The sequence below is a fragment of the Hyperolius riggenbachi genome, chromosome 1 (genome assembly GCF_040937935.1).
Source record: "Hyperolius riggenbachi isolate aHypRig1 chromosome 1, aHypRig1.pri, whole genome shotgun sequence".
NCBI lineage: Eukaryota > Metazoa > Chordata > Amphibia > Anura > Hyperoliidae > Hyperolius > Hyperolius riggenbachi.
In genome coordinates, this window is record NC_090646.1 from 92,599,539 (window position 1) to 92,615,966 (window position 16,428).

A 16,428-nucleotide genomic window follows, 5' to 3' on the forward strand; every position below is an offset into this window, starting at 1 on the left:
GGGGGTGCCTCCAAAAGCTTCCCCAGTTGGGGAGATGGGGGTTTAGGGCTAGAAGTCAAAAAGGTGTGGTTTAGGGTTAGGCATCAGGAAGGGGAGTTTTAGGGTTAGGTGCCAGTAAGGGGGGGGGGGGGGAGTTTATATACACTATATAAATAATACCTAAATATTCTTTTGCATGCTGGGGTTACAAACTCAGATTCTGCAGTGACCACAGATGGCAAATTAAAGGACAACTGAAGTGAGAGGGATATGGCAGCTGCCATATTTATTTCCTCTTAAGCAATACCAGTTGCTTGGCAGTCTTGCTAATCCCCTATCTCTAATACTTTTAGCCATAGACCTTGAACAAGTATGCAGTAGATCAGGTATTTCATACACTATTGACAGATCTGACAAGATTAGCCACATGCTTGTTTCTGGGGTTATTCAAACACTACTGCAGCCAATTAGATCACCAGGGCTGCCAGGCAACTGGTATTGTTTAAAAGAAAATAAATATGGCAGCCTCCATATATTTCTCACTTCAGCTGCCCTTTAATTGTGATATTCTCTCTCACTGATCTATGGCTCTTCATAAATTAAAAGCTGTTTTGAAAGTCCCATAAATCTATGGCCTAAATAACTTTCTTTGCAGGGAAAAAAACCATGATGTGTGTCCTAATATAATTCTTAGCTGCGATGGCAGAACAAACACTCCGTAAGCAGCTTTGGAATTTTAATGACGCCTTTAAGATAAACGTCAATTTTTTCCGGCTTTGATAGCGCTAAAATGTACTTATGTCCTACAGTCTGGAGGAACCTAATCTGAAAGCTGCTGATTTGAAAGAAAAATGTGGTGTTTTTTAAATGAAGCCCTGCCTGGCCACTGCGTTTAGCTGCCTCAGCTGTACTGTAACAGAGAACTTATTGATGGCAATATAGAGTTATACATCGAGATGGAACTAGCTTCCTTTGCTCATGCAAAACGCCGGGAACTGGCGGAGTCAGAGAGGAATCAGAACACCTAATCTTGTTCTGGGTCAGTGAAGTCAGTATTGCAAAGTATGAGATCAACAGAACGGTCCAAAAAGTAAGAATATTAATGAGAAGTCAGCAAAATGGCCTTCCTTATGCCTCTCATTTCAGGTTTTCTTTAAAGTGGATCCGAGATAAACTTTTACTCATTGCATAATTGTGTTCCTTTCATATAGTTTATAGGGCATTCCTCAAGCCAAATATTTTTTCTTTTGATTTAATACTCGAATTCTCCATAAACTAATCAAGCCTCGCCCACAGCTCCTTTTGTGCCTTGGCACTGTAGCAAGCCATGGGCCATGGGAGCTCAGTCTGGGCAGGAGGAGGAGGAGGAGGTTACTAGCCATTTATTTCAGAGGCAGAGGGAAAGAGGGAGGAGGAGAGGGGACTGAATTTACACACAGGAAAGCTGATAGCATCTCTAGCCCTCAGCCTGTGACAATGTGACAAACAGAACATGGCCGCTGTCATTGTATCACAGGAAGAAATAATCATATTCTGTTGAAACTGTTTGCAGCTTTAGTTAAGATATATAAACAAGTTACTTGTTATTGTTAGTTTTTCATCTCAGATCCGCTTTAACCTTTTAGCAGCCCTGCCTGTGTTATATCATGTGAGATAGCTCAGGGCAGGGCATCCTCTGCCAGGTAATTTAGGGCTGCCTAATGCAGCCATGCAGAGTGGCAGGGAGCGCTATCATATTTACCTGTTCCAAACGCTGGATCTGCTCTCCTCTTCCTCTCATCTATCATGGGGTTTACTAGTAATTACGAGCAATTATTACTAATCCCCATGATAGGTACCTTATAATACAGGTAAAGGGACGGAGGTGGAGCCAAGATTTTCCTCTATGTGAATACTCCTTCAAGTTCCACTTTATGATACTTAAAGTGGACCTAAATTGAAAATACAAGATTTCAGAAATAAAATCTATTTTCTAAATTATAATAATAAATAGCAGCCTTTTTTTCTGCTGCATGATGACATATATAAAACATATTTTACATTTATTGGAGGAACCCCTCCCTTCCTTTCATATTGCCGGGACAGAATCCGGCAAACTGGTGGAGTAGGTGGTGTCCGGCAATGGAGGAATTGCTAATGGCTGCCACCTGTGTAATCCTAGTTATGAAAAGAGAAGGGTGAAAAGTATGCACTAAAATGCTCATAGCCTTGAATGAGTGTTTATTTATCTTTGTATGTGTCAGAGTGGTGCAAGTAAATATTTTGAATTAAAAAAATGTTTGGTTTGGGTCCACTTTAAAGAAAAACCCCTCAGACCAGAGGCAGCACACACATGAGCGATATATGACCAATCTCACAGTGGTCACAAGGAACGGATGAGTGCAATTCCTAATTGTTTTAACTTTGATGAACTTGATGAGGGAGCGGAGCGCTACTGAGTGATACCAAAGTAACTATGTATTTTGAATTAAAAAAAATGTTTGGTTTGGGTCTACTTTAAGTGCTTCAGATAACAGGAGTGTATTCGAACCAGTGGGAAGGTTTTTTTTTAACTCTTCCTGTGCTGGAAAACAATATGATACTCTCTTCTTTGCTACTAATGTTCTATTTCTTACTACACACATACAATTAATTATCTCATAAGTTTATCTACACTTCATGTTTGCTTTAATTATGTAAATACGTAAAGAAAATAAATTAAAAAAAAAAACATGCAGCACCCATCTTTATTTATAGGAATTTCATAACGATAGCAGAATTTCCAGTTTAATTGCCTGGAAAGTGGACATCTAAATTATACTGTTAGAATATTTATGTTAACTAGGCCCACTCTAATACGTTGCTGATCACCTTTAAATCATGATGTGCAACTTTGCCCATTATAATATTTTGCGATGAAGAAAAGTAAATAGTATTTATTAGCTGCTGTGGTCCAGATGAAATATAGGCCTCCTCAGGGGGCTGCAGAAGGCTGCATCACTAAATATTCCGCAAGCTGTTCATATATTTAAAGCATGGAGTCTATTACCATAGTTATATATGCAGCATGCCTGGAAGGAGTAATTAACATTGCCTAATAAAACAGCGATGCCCATGCAAGCGGCATAACTTACCCATGATATATTACAGTTGTGCCAGTCGCGCGGCCGCCCACTTGCTCTCCGTGCGTTTACTTAATCAAAATTCTCACAAGCGAAGAAACGGTCATTAGGCGCTTGGCAAGTGTTGCGTAAATATAAATTATCATTTAAAGGAATGTACTTCTTCTAATGAAATGCTGCATCATTTACTTCATTTAGCCATCAAATATACAGCGACGGCGATGTCAGCTTCGCAAAGTGCTTAATTTAGCTATCCTCGTGCATACTAACAAGCATCTGCTTTCATGAAACAAGATGGAGCTTATAAATCCACCTTTTGCCTGGCGTGAAAATCATACATATTGCCGCTAATCTGCTTTCCCTTAAGCTGCGTATGCTATAAATAACTCATAGAGGGGTCACGAACTACAGTACATAATAATAGATATGGTTGATGATGAGTAGATTATTCCCACTGAACAGAGGGGATTCAATGTTGTTTGGGCTAATTCACAGCAAGTTACATTTAACATGTCAGTTGTATGGCAGCCCTGGTTTAGCCTCCCTCTTTCCTAATGGCTTGAAGGTGTAATGGTTAAGGGCTCTGCCTCTGACACAGGAGACCAGAGTTTAAATCTCGGCTCTGTCTGTTCAGTAAGCCAGCACCTATTCAGTAGGAGACCTTAGGCAAGTCTTCCTAACACTGCTACTGCCTATAGAGCGCGTCCTTGTGGCTGCAGCTCTGGCGCTTTGAGTCCGCCAGGAGAAAAGCGCGATATAAATGTTATTTGTCTTGTCTTGTCTAATGCATACAATAGTACATTTTCAATTAATTAGTAATGGATACAATTTTCTGTATTTGCACCTCTGTGGCTTTAGCATTTAATTTAAAGTATTGAAAGCACCGGGTTGGTTGGGTCCTGTTACTACTTTTATTGTTGAGTCAGATTTGCAATTTTATTTTGTAGACTAGGTCTACTAGGTAGACTGTTCCAACTCCTCCCACTATCCTATCATCACCAGCATACAGTTATTAGGAGAAAAGTATGTATACCGGTCTACCCCCAGTACCGGACAGTGCTGGATCCTAGAAGCGTGATTCCAAACGACAATGTGAAAAGACAAAGATGGTCCGCACTTGTCCACTTAAACTCGTGACTTTATTAAGGACGTATCCAGCAACACAAAGCCACATACAGTTATTAGGGAGAAGCTGGGAGGAAGCACCAGCTAGTGTTTCCCTATTGCCCTCACTGCAGCAACAGCTCAGCAGAGTCTTATCTTCCTGTCTCTGCTTAAAGTGTCTGATGCTCTGTGTCTTTATGAAAAAATTAAATACAAAATTGAGGCAGGGCAGTCTGAAAAATACTCTTGATTTTTTAAAAACACACTAGGATGGTTATGGGAAGGGTTTAATGCTTTGCTACACGCTGAGCAGAGTGGAACTGGGCAGGAGGATTGCCGAGCACCACTAGTGCTGCCCAGAAAGAGTTAATCTGTCACCAGCAGAAGGAGGAAGTGATGGCTCTGTACTAAGGGATAAGAGCTGTTTACCAGCCGGGGAAAGAATACACAATACACTAAACAGAAAGTCGAACTCTAATGAAAACACTTTAGAGAACTCTTGAAAAAGAAGGGAGTTCTGCTGACCACCATGTAAGACCAGTATGCAAATTATTATATCAATGAGATTCCCTAATTGGGGAAGGGGATTACTGATCCACCACTAAGAGCAGCTAAGTACAAAACAGATCATTTTGGAGCCTGCGTCGCTTTGGTAAAATTGGTGGCACACAGACCGTTTGTAAGTGGTGTGGATATCGTTGGAGGGTTTTTCTAGCATAGAAACAGCAATATGGTCTGAAATTGCGGTGTGTGTGTGTGTGTGTGTGGGGGGGGGGGGGGGGGTAGTTAGAGCTAGGGATTGAAAGAGGGGGGGTTCAAGTGAAAATGGGGTTAGGTTTTGCGAAAGTAAAATATCAGTAAAAATTACCAATAATCAACTATCAGATTACCAAATATCAGTGATTCTACCATTATTCTACTAGTTGCTATCTGCAGCTCCCAAACTACCCAAATTACACATATTCCCTTAGCTGTGAGCTCTTATTATAATTATAGAGAAATTACTGGCACTGGGGGGCATGGGCATGGCAAGAGATGTACGGGGGGGCATGGGCATGGCAAGGGATGTAAGGGGGGGCATGGGCATGGCAAGGGATGTAAGGGGGGGCATGGGCATGGCAAGGGAAGTAAGGGGGGCATGGGCATGGCAAGGGATGTAAGACAGGGCATGGGCATGGCAAGGGATGTAAGGGGGGGGCATGGGCATGGCAAGGGAAGTAAGGGGGGCATGGGCATGGCAAGGGATGTAAGACAGGGCATGGGCATGGCAAGGGATGTAAGGGGGGGCATGGGCATGGCAAGAGATGTAAGGGGGGGGCATGGTCATGGCAAGGGATGTAAGTGGGGGCATGGGCATGGCAAGGGATGTAAGGGGGCATGGGCATAGCAAGGGATGTAATGGGGGCATGGGCATAGCAAGGGAAGTAAGGGGGGCATGGGCATGGCAAGGGATGTAAGACAGGGCATGGGCATGGCAAGGGATGTAAGGGGGGGCATGGTCATGGCAAGGGATGTAAGTGGGGGCATGGTCATGGCAAGGGATGTAAGTGGGGGCATGGGCATGGCAAGGGATGTAAGGGGGCATGGGCATAGCAAGGGATGTAATGGGGGCATGGGCATGGCAAGGGAAGTAAGGGGGGCATGGGCATGGCAAGGGATGTAAGTGGGGGCATGGGCATGGCAAGGGATGTAAGGGGGCATGGGCATAGCAAGGGATGTAATGGGGGCATGGGCATGGCAAGGGAAGTAAGGGGGGCATGGGCATGGCAAGGGATGTAAGACAGGGCATGGGCATGGCAAGGGATGTAAGTGGGGGCATGGGCATGGCAAGGGATGTAAGGGGGCATGGGCATAGCAAGGGATGTAATGGGGGCATGGGCATGGCAAGGGATGTAAGTGGGGGCATGGGCATAGCAAGGGATGTAAGGGGGCATGGGCATAGCAAGGGATGTAAGTGGGGGCATGGGCATGGCAAGGGATTTAAGGGGGCATGGGCATGGCAAGGGATGTAAGGGGGGGGGGGCATGGGCATAGCAAGGGATGTAGCAGGAGAAGGCAAAGAAGAAGCCCAGCAAGGACTCCTGCATGAAATAGAGACACAGTGGAATTTGGGCACCTGGGAATAGCCGATAGTAGAATATTGTTTATTTACCAATATTCTTCTATTTTAGAGTGGTATTTTTTCGTTTGCCATTTAAAGAGTGGCTACACTGTGAAATTTGTGCACCCTTGATACTCGATAAATAGTGGGTACTGGGGGGGCCTACAATGCCCAATATGATAAAATATGACTACAAATAGCGGGCCGCTATTTTTAATGAGCCTGTGGCGGCCCCCAAGTTTATGCCACTGGCAGGCTCTCAAATTTCCTGCTTCCACAAGGACCAGGTTCAGCAGCGGCGTAGCTAAGGAGCTATGGGCCCCAATGCAAATTTTACATCCCCCCCCCCCGGAACTCTGTACGTAACAATTGATACAGAGTACCAAAACCTGCCAAGGGCACCACAGTGTCAGAGGTGCAAGACAGGGATGGGGAACAGTTTGGTACTGATCACTACTATTCAAAGCATCTATACAAGTGATTATTTCCAACAAAGGAGAAATTAAGAGGTAATTAGTGTTGGGCGAACACCTAGATGTTCGGGTTCGCGAACGTTCGCCGAACATCGCCGCGATGTTCGGGTGTTCGCGCCGAACTCCGAACATAATGGAAGTCAATGGGGACCCGAACTTTCGTGCTTTGTAAAGCTTCCTTACATGCTACATACCCCAAATTTGCAGGGTATGTGCACCTTGGGAGTGGGTACAAGAGGAAAAAAAATATTTGAAAAAGAGCTTATAGTTTTTGAGAAAATTGATTGTAAAGTTTCAAAGGAAAAACTGTCTTTTAAATGTGGAAAATGTCATGTTTCTTTGCACAGGTAACATGTTTTTTGTCGCCATGCAGTCATAAATGTAATACAGAGAAGAGGTTCCAGGAAAAGGGACCGGTAACGCTAACCCAGCACAAGTAGCAGAACACGTGATGGAACAGGAGGAGGCGCAAGAGGAGAAGGCCACGCTTTTTGAGACACAACATCCCAGGCCTTGCATGAGGACAAATAGCGTGCGGATATAGCAATGCTTTTTGCCGCCATGCAGTCATAAATGTAATAAAGATGAGAGGTTCAATAAACAGGGACCAGAAACGCTAACCCAGCAGCAGCAGCACACGTGAGGGAACAGGAGGAGCCGCAGGAGGAGAAGGCCACGCTTTTTGAGACACAACATCCCAGGCCTTGCATGAGGACAAATAGCGTGCGGATATAGCAATGCTTTTTGCCGCCATGCAGTCATAAATGTAATAAAGATGAGAGGTTCAATAAACAGGGACCGGAAATGCTAACCCAGCAGCAGCAGCAGCAGCAGCAGCAGCACACGTGATGGAACAGGAGGAGGCGCAGGAGGAGAATGCCACGCTTTTTGAGACACAGCATCCCAGGCCTTGCATGAGGACAAATAGCGTGCGGATATAGCAATGCTTTTTGCCGCCATGCAGTCATAAATGTAATAAAGATGAGAGGTTCAATAAACAGGGACCGGAAACGCTAACCCAGCAGCAGCAGCAGCAGCACACGTGATGGAACAGGAGGAGGCGCAGGAGGAGAATGCCACTCTTTTTGAGACACAGCATCCCAGGCCTTGCATGAGGACAAATAGCGTGCGGATATAGCAATGCTTTTTGCCGCCATGCAGTCATAAATGTAATAAAGATGAGAGGTTCAATAAACAGGGACCGGAAACGCTAACCCATCACAGATGGTCATTGTTCATGTTACTTGGTTGGGGTCCAGGAGTGTTGCATAGTCGTTTCCAATCCAGGATTGATTCATTTTAATTTGAGTCAGACGGTCTGCATTTTCTGTGGAGAGGCGGATACGCCGATCTGTGACGATGCCTCCGGCAGCACTGAAACAGCGTTCCGACATAACGCTGGCTGCCGGGCAAGCCAGCACCTCTATTGCGTACATTGCCAGTTCGTGCCAGGTGTCTAGCTTCGATACCCAATAGTTGAAGGGTGCAGATGGATTGTTCAACACAGCTACGCCATCTGACATGTAGTCCTTGACCATCTTCTCCAGGCGATCGGTGTTGGAGGTGGATCTGCACGCTTGCTGTTCTGTGGGCTGCTGCTGCATGGGTGTCATAAAATTTTCCCACTCCAAGGACACTGCCGATACCATTCCCTTTTGGGCACTAGCTGCGGCTTGTGTTGTTTGCTGCCCTCCTGGTCGTCCTGGGTTTGCGGAAGTCAGTCTGTCGGCGTACAACTGGCTAGAGGAGGGGGAGGATGTCAATCTCCTCTCTAAAGTCTCCACAAGGGCCTGCTGGTATTCTTCCATTTTGACCTGTCTGACTCTTTCTTCAAGCAGTTTTGGAACATTGTGTTTGTACCGTGGATCCAGAAGGGTATAAACCCAGTAATTGGTGTTGTCCAGAATGCGCACAATGCGTGGGTCGCGTTCAATGCAGTCTAGCATGAATTGAGCCATGTGTGCCAGAGTCCTGCCAGAATCCTCATCATCCTCTTGTGAGCGTTGTGATAGTTGTTGTGATGCATCATAGTCGTCACCTTCTTCCTGGTCTGCTTCTGCTGACCATTCGCGCTGAATTGTGGAAGTCCAACGTGCACCGCTCTGGCCCTCGTCAGTGGTGGCATGAAATTCCTGCTCCAACTCCAGCTGTTCCTCCTCCTCTTCTTCGTCATAGCTGCTGGGGCCAGCGTTTCCTGATGCGGATGGCCTGATGTTGGTACCATCACGCTGATCGTTTTCTCCTTCAGATTCCCCCAGTTGCATCATGACAGCTGTTTCCTTGATTTTCAACATTGACCTCTTCAGTAAACACAGCAGTGGTATGGTAATGCTGACTGAAGAGTTGTCACTGCTCACAAGCAACGTGGATTGCTCAAAATTTTGGAGGACTTGGCAGAGGTCCAACATGTTGGCCCAATCGGATCCACAGAAGCTTGGCAGCTGGCCGGATGCGCCTCGGTACTGCGCCGTCATGTACTGGACCACTGCACTCTTCTGCTCGCAAAAGCGGGCTAGCATGTGCAGCGTAGAATTCCAGCGCGTAGGGACATCACACAGCAAGCGATGGTGGGGGAGATTGAAGCGCTCCTGCATCTTGACGAGTGCCCCCGAAGCAGTACTGGAATTTCTGCAATGTTTGGCCACTCGTCGCACCTTCAACAAAAGATCGGCCACGCCTGGGTATGTCCTCAGGAACCGCTGAACTACTAGGTTTATCACGTGCGCCAGGCAAGGGATGTGTATCAGCTTAGCCAACCTTAAAGCGCGAATGAGATTACTCCCATTATCACACACAACCATGCCCGGTTTCAGGTCCAGCGGTGCCAGCCACAAATCCGTCTGTTCCTTTATTCCCCTCCAAATTTCCTCCCCTGTGTGCTGCTTATCCCCAAGGCAGATCAGCTTCAGCAACGCTTGCTGACGCATGCCAACAGCTGTGCTGCACTGCTTCCACGATCCTACTGCTGCTGGTGCTGGGTTAGCGTTTCCGGATGAGGTACAGCTTTGAGATGCGTTGGAGGAGAAGGAGTCAGAGAGGTAGGTGCTGCTGTTGTTATCCAGTGGGAGGGACGGCGGTGCAGCTGTTTGCGGCGTGGGCAACACCCGCGCTGTAGCAGGTGAGGAATCGCTGCCAGGCTCCACAAGGTTCGCCCAGTGCGCGGTAAGGGAGATGTATCGACCCTGGCCGAACGCACTCGTCCAGGTGTCAGTGGTGAGGTGAACCTTGCAGGCAACGGCATTCTTCAAGCTTCGGGTTATTTTGCTGACCACGTGCTCATGCAACTCAGGCACTGCAGAGCGCGCAAAGTGGTAGCGGCTGGGAACCACGTAACGTGGGATGGCCACTGACATCATGCCCTTGAAGCTGTTTGTCTCCACCACTCGATATGGCAGCATTTCGCAGGCCAGAAGCTTGGCTATGCTGGCTGTTACTGCCACGGCCCGGGGGTCATTTGCTGGCAATTTCCTCTTGCGATCAAACATCTCCGAGACAGACAACTGAATCGTAGGGCTGCACACTGAAGGGCTGTTGGTTGTTGTGTTTGATGAACACTGGGAGACCTCAAGAGCACTACTCCGGAAAGTGACAGTGTCAGCGTCTGATGTTTGTGAATGTTGTGAACCACGCAATGGCTGGGCTACTGCTGTTGCTGAGGCAGGTCTGGTGGTGAGTCTGGTGACCCCAAGGGAGGCAGTGTTGCTGGTACCCTGTCCTGCCGCGTTTGCCCACAGAGTGGGATGTTTGGATAGCATGTGGCGGCTCATGCTGGTGGTGGAGAGGTTGTTAATACTTTTCCCCCTGCTCAGGCGGGTCTTGCACACCTTGCAAATCGCCATAGTACCATCCTCAGTACAGTCTTCAAAGAAAGCCCAGACTTTGGAGCACCTGCCTTGCTGGCGATTTCTGTTTGCGCCTCTTTTGCCTCTCACTTGAACTTCCACGCTTGTGGTGCCTGAAATTGCGCGCCGCCTACCTTGTGGCACAAGGCGAACTCGTGCAGCAGTGGGTTCTTCAACAGACTCATCTGTGCTGCTGCTACGACGGCGATGTTCTCGTTCACAAACAAAATCTGGGTCTCTGTCCACATTGTCCATACCCTCCTCTTCCATCTCCTGAAACTCGTCATATGTCATTGTGGGGGGCCGCCGCCGTGGAGTAGAGCTCCCCAGAACAACCTCTGCGCAGCTCACTTCAACGTCGTCTTCCAGATCTTGTCGGCCGACCTCCTGCAATTGCAACCCCTCCTGCCCAACTTGCTCTGGGATTTGGGTTTCCGAGTCCTCCTCGGACTCGCCTTGTATTTCAGTGCGCGGTGCATTTCCCACAGTTAATGGTTGTGAATCCGGGCACAACATTTCTGGCTGTTCCTCCATTGACCTTTGAAAGGTGGAAGTTTGTTGGGCTGGGAATAGCTCCTGCGAATACCCCATTGTGTCCTGAGGTAATTCATCGGACTGGCTATCTGGCAGTTGTGTGCGTGGTGTCGCTGCCGGTTGTGTCAGCTTTGTGCCCACTGGCTCCTTGTAACTGGCTGAGGACTCGGACCTCGTGCGTGATGTGCTGGTGCTGCTTAACCCACTGCTGGACGCTTGAGAGGTCATCCAAGTAATTATCTGGTCCTGTTCTTTTGGATTTGTGAGGGTTGTTGTCCTGGACAACATGGGCGGTATTGAGTGGGTTTTCTTGGGTGCTCCCCTGTGGCCTGTACGTGAACCGTCAGGGGAAACACCTCTTCCCTTGCCCCTCCCTCTTTCACCGTATTTCTTCCTCATTTCACTTATCCTTAAAGTACACGCTGACTGGCAGCAGTACAGTGGCAGTACAGAAATGCTATACAGTGGTAGGTGAGCGGTGTACCACTATTCCCAGCAGCGACACAGAGCACAATGCTATACAGTGGCGGGTGAGCAGTGTACCACTATTCCCAGCAGCGACACAGAGCACAATGCTATACAGTGGCGGGTGAGCGGTGTACTACTATTCCCAGCAGACACAGAGTGGCAGTAAACAGAATGCTATATAGTGTGGCTGAGCGAGGTACACAGAGTGGCAGTAAACAGAATGCTATATAGTGTGGCTGAGCGAGCGGTGTACTACTATTCCCAGCAGACACAGAACAGTAAACAGAATGCTATATGGTGTGGCTGAGCGGTGTACCACTATTCCCAGCAGCGACACAGAGCACAATGCTATACAGTGGCGGGTGAGCGGTGTACCACTATTCCCAGCAGCGACACAGAGCACAATGCTATACAGTGGCGGGTGAGCGGTGTACTACTATTCCCAGCAGACACAGAGTGGCAGTAAACAGAATGCTATATAGTGTGGCTGAGCGAGGTACACAGAGTGGCAGTAAACAGAATGCTATATAGTGTGGCTGAGCGAGCGGTGTACTACTATTCCCAGCAGACACAGAACAGTAAACAGAATGCTATATAGTGTGGCTGAGCGGTGTACCACTATTCCCAGCAGCGACACAGAGCACAATGCTATACAGTGGCGGGTGAGCGGTGTACCACTATTCCCAGCAGCGACACAGAGCACAATGCTATACAGTGGCGGGTGAGCGGTGTACTACTATTCCCAGCAGACACAGAGTGGCAGTAAACAGAATGCTATATAGTGTGGCTGAGCGAGGTTCACAGAGTGGCAGTAAACAGAATGCTATATAGTGTGGCTGAGCGAGCGGTGTACTACTATTCCCAGCAGACACAGAACAGTAAACAGAATGCTATATAGTGTGGCTGAGCGGTGTACCACTATTCCCAGCAGCGACACAGAGCACAATGCTATACAGTGGCGGGTGAGCGGTGTACCACTATTCCCAGCAGCGACACAGAGCACAATGCTATACAGTGGCGGGTGAGCGGTGTACCACTATTCCCAGCAGCGACACAGAGCACAATGCTATACAGTGGCGGGTGAGCGGTGTACTACTATTCCCAGCAGATACAGAGTGGCAGTAAACAGAATGCTATATAGTGTGGCTGAGCGAGGTACACAGAGTGGCAGTAAACAGAATGCTATATAGTGTGGCTGAGCGAGCGGTGTACTACTATTCCCAGCAGACACAGAACAGTAAACAGAATGCTATATAGTGTGGCTGAGCGGTGTACCACTATTCCCAGCAGCGACACAAAGCACAATGCTATACAGTGGCGGGTGAGCGGTGTACCACTATTCCCAGCAGCGACACAGAGCACAATGCTATACAGTGGCGGGTGAGCAGTGTACCACTATTCCCAGCAGCGACACAGAGCACAATGCTATACAGTGGCGGGTGAGCGGTGTACTACTATTCCCAGCAGACACAGAGTGGCAGTAAACAGAATGCTATATAGTGTGGCTGAGCGAGGTACACAGAGTGGCAGTAAACAGAATGCTATATAGTGTGGCTGAGCGAGCGGTGTACTACTATTCCCAGCAGACACAGAACAGTAAACAGAATGCTATATAGTGTGGCTGAGCGGTGTACCACTATTCCCAGCAGCGACACAGAGCACAATGCTATTCAGTGGCGGGTGAGCGGTGTACCACTATTCCCAGCAGCGACACAGAGCACAATGCTATACAGTGGCGGGTGAGCGGTGTACTACTATTCCCAGCAGACACAGAGTGGCAGTAAACAGAATGCTATATAGTGTGGCTGAGCGAGCGGTGTACTACTATTCCCAGCAGCGACACAATGACTGGGGGGACCCTGGCTAGCGTGGCTGGAGCGCGAACTACCCTGCCTGCCTACCCAAAGCTAAACCCACAGACAAATGGCGGAGATATGACGTGGTTCGGGTATTTATTTACCCGAACCACGTGACAGTTCGGCCAATCAGAGCGCGTTCGGGTCCGAACCACGTGACCCGTTCGGCCAATCACAGCGCTAGCCGAACGTTCGGGGAACGTTCGGCCATGCGCTCTTAGTTCGGCCATGTGGCCGAACGGTTTGGCCGAACACCATCAGGTGTTCGGCCGAACTCGAACATCACCCGAACAGGGTGATGTTCTGCAGAACCCGAACAGTGGCGAACACTGTTCGCCCAACACTAGAGGTAATACTGCAGTTAAGGGGGGGGGGGCATCGGGGCCCCTCTGGCCCAAGGGCCCCAATGCCCAGTGCTGGGGCAACCTCTACATCCCCTATTACGGCAACTGGAGTTACACTTTAAGTTGTTTTCAGGCACTTCAGAGAGAAAATCTGCACGATATATTACAAATGCATTATTATTCGTGGAGTCATTTAGCCTTCATTTTGAAAAAAATTACAGATTTACTTATCCTTTCATAATATTAAATAACCAAATGGCTGCTAAAGCAATTTATTACTTTTTTTTTACAAAAACATTTTTGTTTTAAAAAAAAAAAAACCTATTTGGAAGTAGAGTACATGCGTTTCCCAGCATGTGTAACAGCGTCCTGATTGGCGGTGCCTGGCGGCGTGCTGCGTTAATCTCGCTATGGCATTTCATCCTCAGAAAAAGATTAGGATAATTTTACATATGACATTTCCCATTAAAGGTAAGCGTAACACTAACTAGGCATTAAAATTTATATCAGTAGCAGTATTTTCACTCCCGCATGATAGACCTACTTTAAAAGCCACGCCATCCTTTAGGAAACAGACATATAAACCTTTTATGAGCTGTTCACAGTCAAAAACATATTTTCATTTGATTAATTCCTTTTCTCAAATTTAAAAAGGCTTCTGTCATTAGAGAATAGGAGATATTACCGCAGATCAGAAGAAGGATTGATTTCAATGCCAACTACAGTAGAGAAGCTCTTAGCTTCTTGCTTGAAATGGTGCTAAAAAATTAGTGTTTCTATATTGCCTGGAACAATTGATGTCGCTGTGAGAGGCAGATAAGCCCTGCGGTGATAAATGACTTGCTATTTCTATGTGTTCTTAGTCATTTTCTCCTTGTCCATAGTGAAGCAGAATAAGTTCGACCGAACAAAAGTACTTGAATTATGGATGCACGGTGAAATGTACAATTTGGAGTCCATTCAGAGTTTGTGAGTGTTTCCAAATGCAAGGCCTAGTGTGGTGGCTGTTTTGTCCTTCACAGAAAATGGTCACTGAGTAGGAGATTAGTGCGCTGAAAGCAGAGTAACAGAGTCAGCCAGCACTGGAGAATTCAATATGGATTAGTAGTTAAAGGGGCGCTATGGCGAAAAATTGTAAAATTAAAAATATGTGCAAACATAGACAAACAAGAAGTACGTTTTTTCCAGAGTAAAATGAGCCATAAATTACTTTTTTCCTATGTTCCTGTCACTTACAGTAGGTAGTAGAAATCTGACAGAAACAACAGGTTTTGGACTAGTCCATCTCTTCATAGGGGATTCTCAGCAAGGCTTTTATTCTTTATAAAGATAGTCCCTAAAAAGGATTTAAACAATGATGCTGGCCAGCTTCCCTGCTCACTACACAGTTTTTTGGCAGTTGGACAGAGCAACTGCCATTCACTAAGTGCTTTTGAAAAGAAATAAATCACTTAGAATCCCCCATGAAGAGATGGGGCCTGATTCACAAAGCGGTGCTAACAGTTAGCACGCTGGTGAAAAGCCCTTTATCATGCCTAAACTCAGTTTAGGCATGATAAGTTTAGGTGTGATAAGTTTAGGTGTGATAAGTTTAGGCATGATAAGTTTAGGTGTGATAAGTTTAGGCATGCTAAGTTTAAGCGCCAACTGCGTTAGCACCGCAGTGCACAGCTGATCAAAAGTTTTACGCTAGCAAAGACTGGTGCACTTTGTATAAAGTTTAATGGTGCTGCTTTGCGTGCGGGACTTTGCAAGCGATCTAAACTTATCTAAACTTAGCATGCCTAAACTTATCACACCTAAACTTATCACACCTAAACTTATCACGCCTAAACTGGCTTTTCACCAGCATGGTGCAATGGTTATCATGCCTAAAGTCTTTTAGGCATGCTAACTGGGTTAGCACCGCTTTGTGAATCGAGCCCATGGACTAGTCCAAAACCTGTCGCTTCTGTCAGATTTCTACTACTTACTGTAAGTGACAGCAACATAGGAGAAAAGTAATTTATGGCTCATTTTACTCTGGAAAAAAATGTGCTTCTTATTTGTTTATGTTTGCACATATTTTACATTTTACAATTGTTCGCCATAGTGCCCCTTTAATTACAACTTTAGGAGGGTCTCACAGGGATGCTAGCTAATTTATGACAAAAAGATAACACGGCTTATTAGCCAAATCTTTTACTTCTCAATTAGTCAATAAATGGTATTATCCTGATTAAAAAAATATTGCTTTTAAGATAACCTAACAAAGACAATTCCAAACATAGCTTTTGTTTGCTCCTGTTTTCAGGGGAAAAGAGCTTTCTAATTTATTTCCTACAGTGAAGAGTTCTGCTGACAGTACTGACTGATGGCTTGAGCTTGCTATGACCCTCCTCCTCTTAGAGGGGCTTAAATAAAGAGTCATACCCACTTTGTGTCTGACACACTTAGCGTCTGAAAGTAAGAGTCAGTTAGCACTAAAGAATCATGAGCTTTGCAGGCAATGTTATTTTCAGAATTTACAAAAAAGGATGCTGACAGCTCCCATGCAGCAGAGACGGTGCATTCTGTAGCAAGGTAAGATAACACTGTGCAAGTGCAGGAGAGTTCAACCCAGCTTGACTTTCATGTTAGGACAGTA

At 46.5% G+C, this 16,428-nt stretch overlaps 1 protein-coding gene across 5 annotated transcripts in view; it reads right to left on the reverse strand.

Moving 5' to 3' along the window:
• SORCS2 (sortilin related VPS10 domain containing receptor 2) overlaps nucleotides 1-16,428 on the reverse strand; it is a 1,283,452-nt gene that overhangs the window by 259,788 nt on the left and 1,007,236 nt on the right. The window lies entirely within an intron of this gene.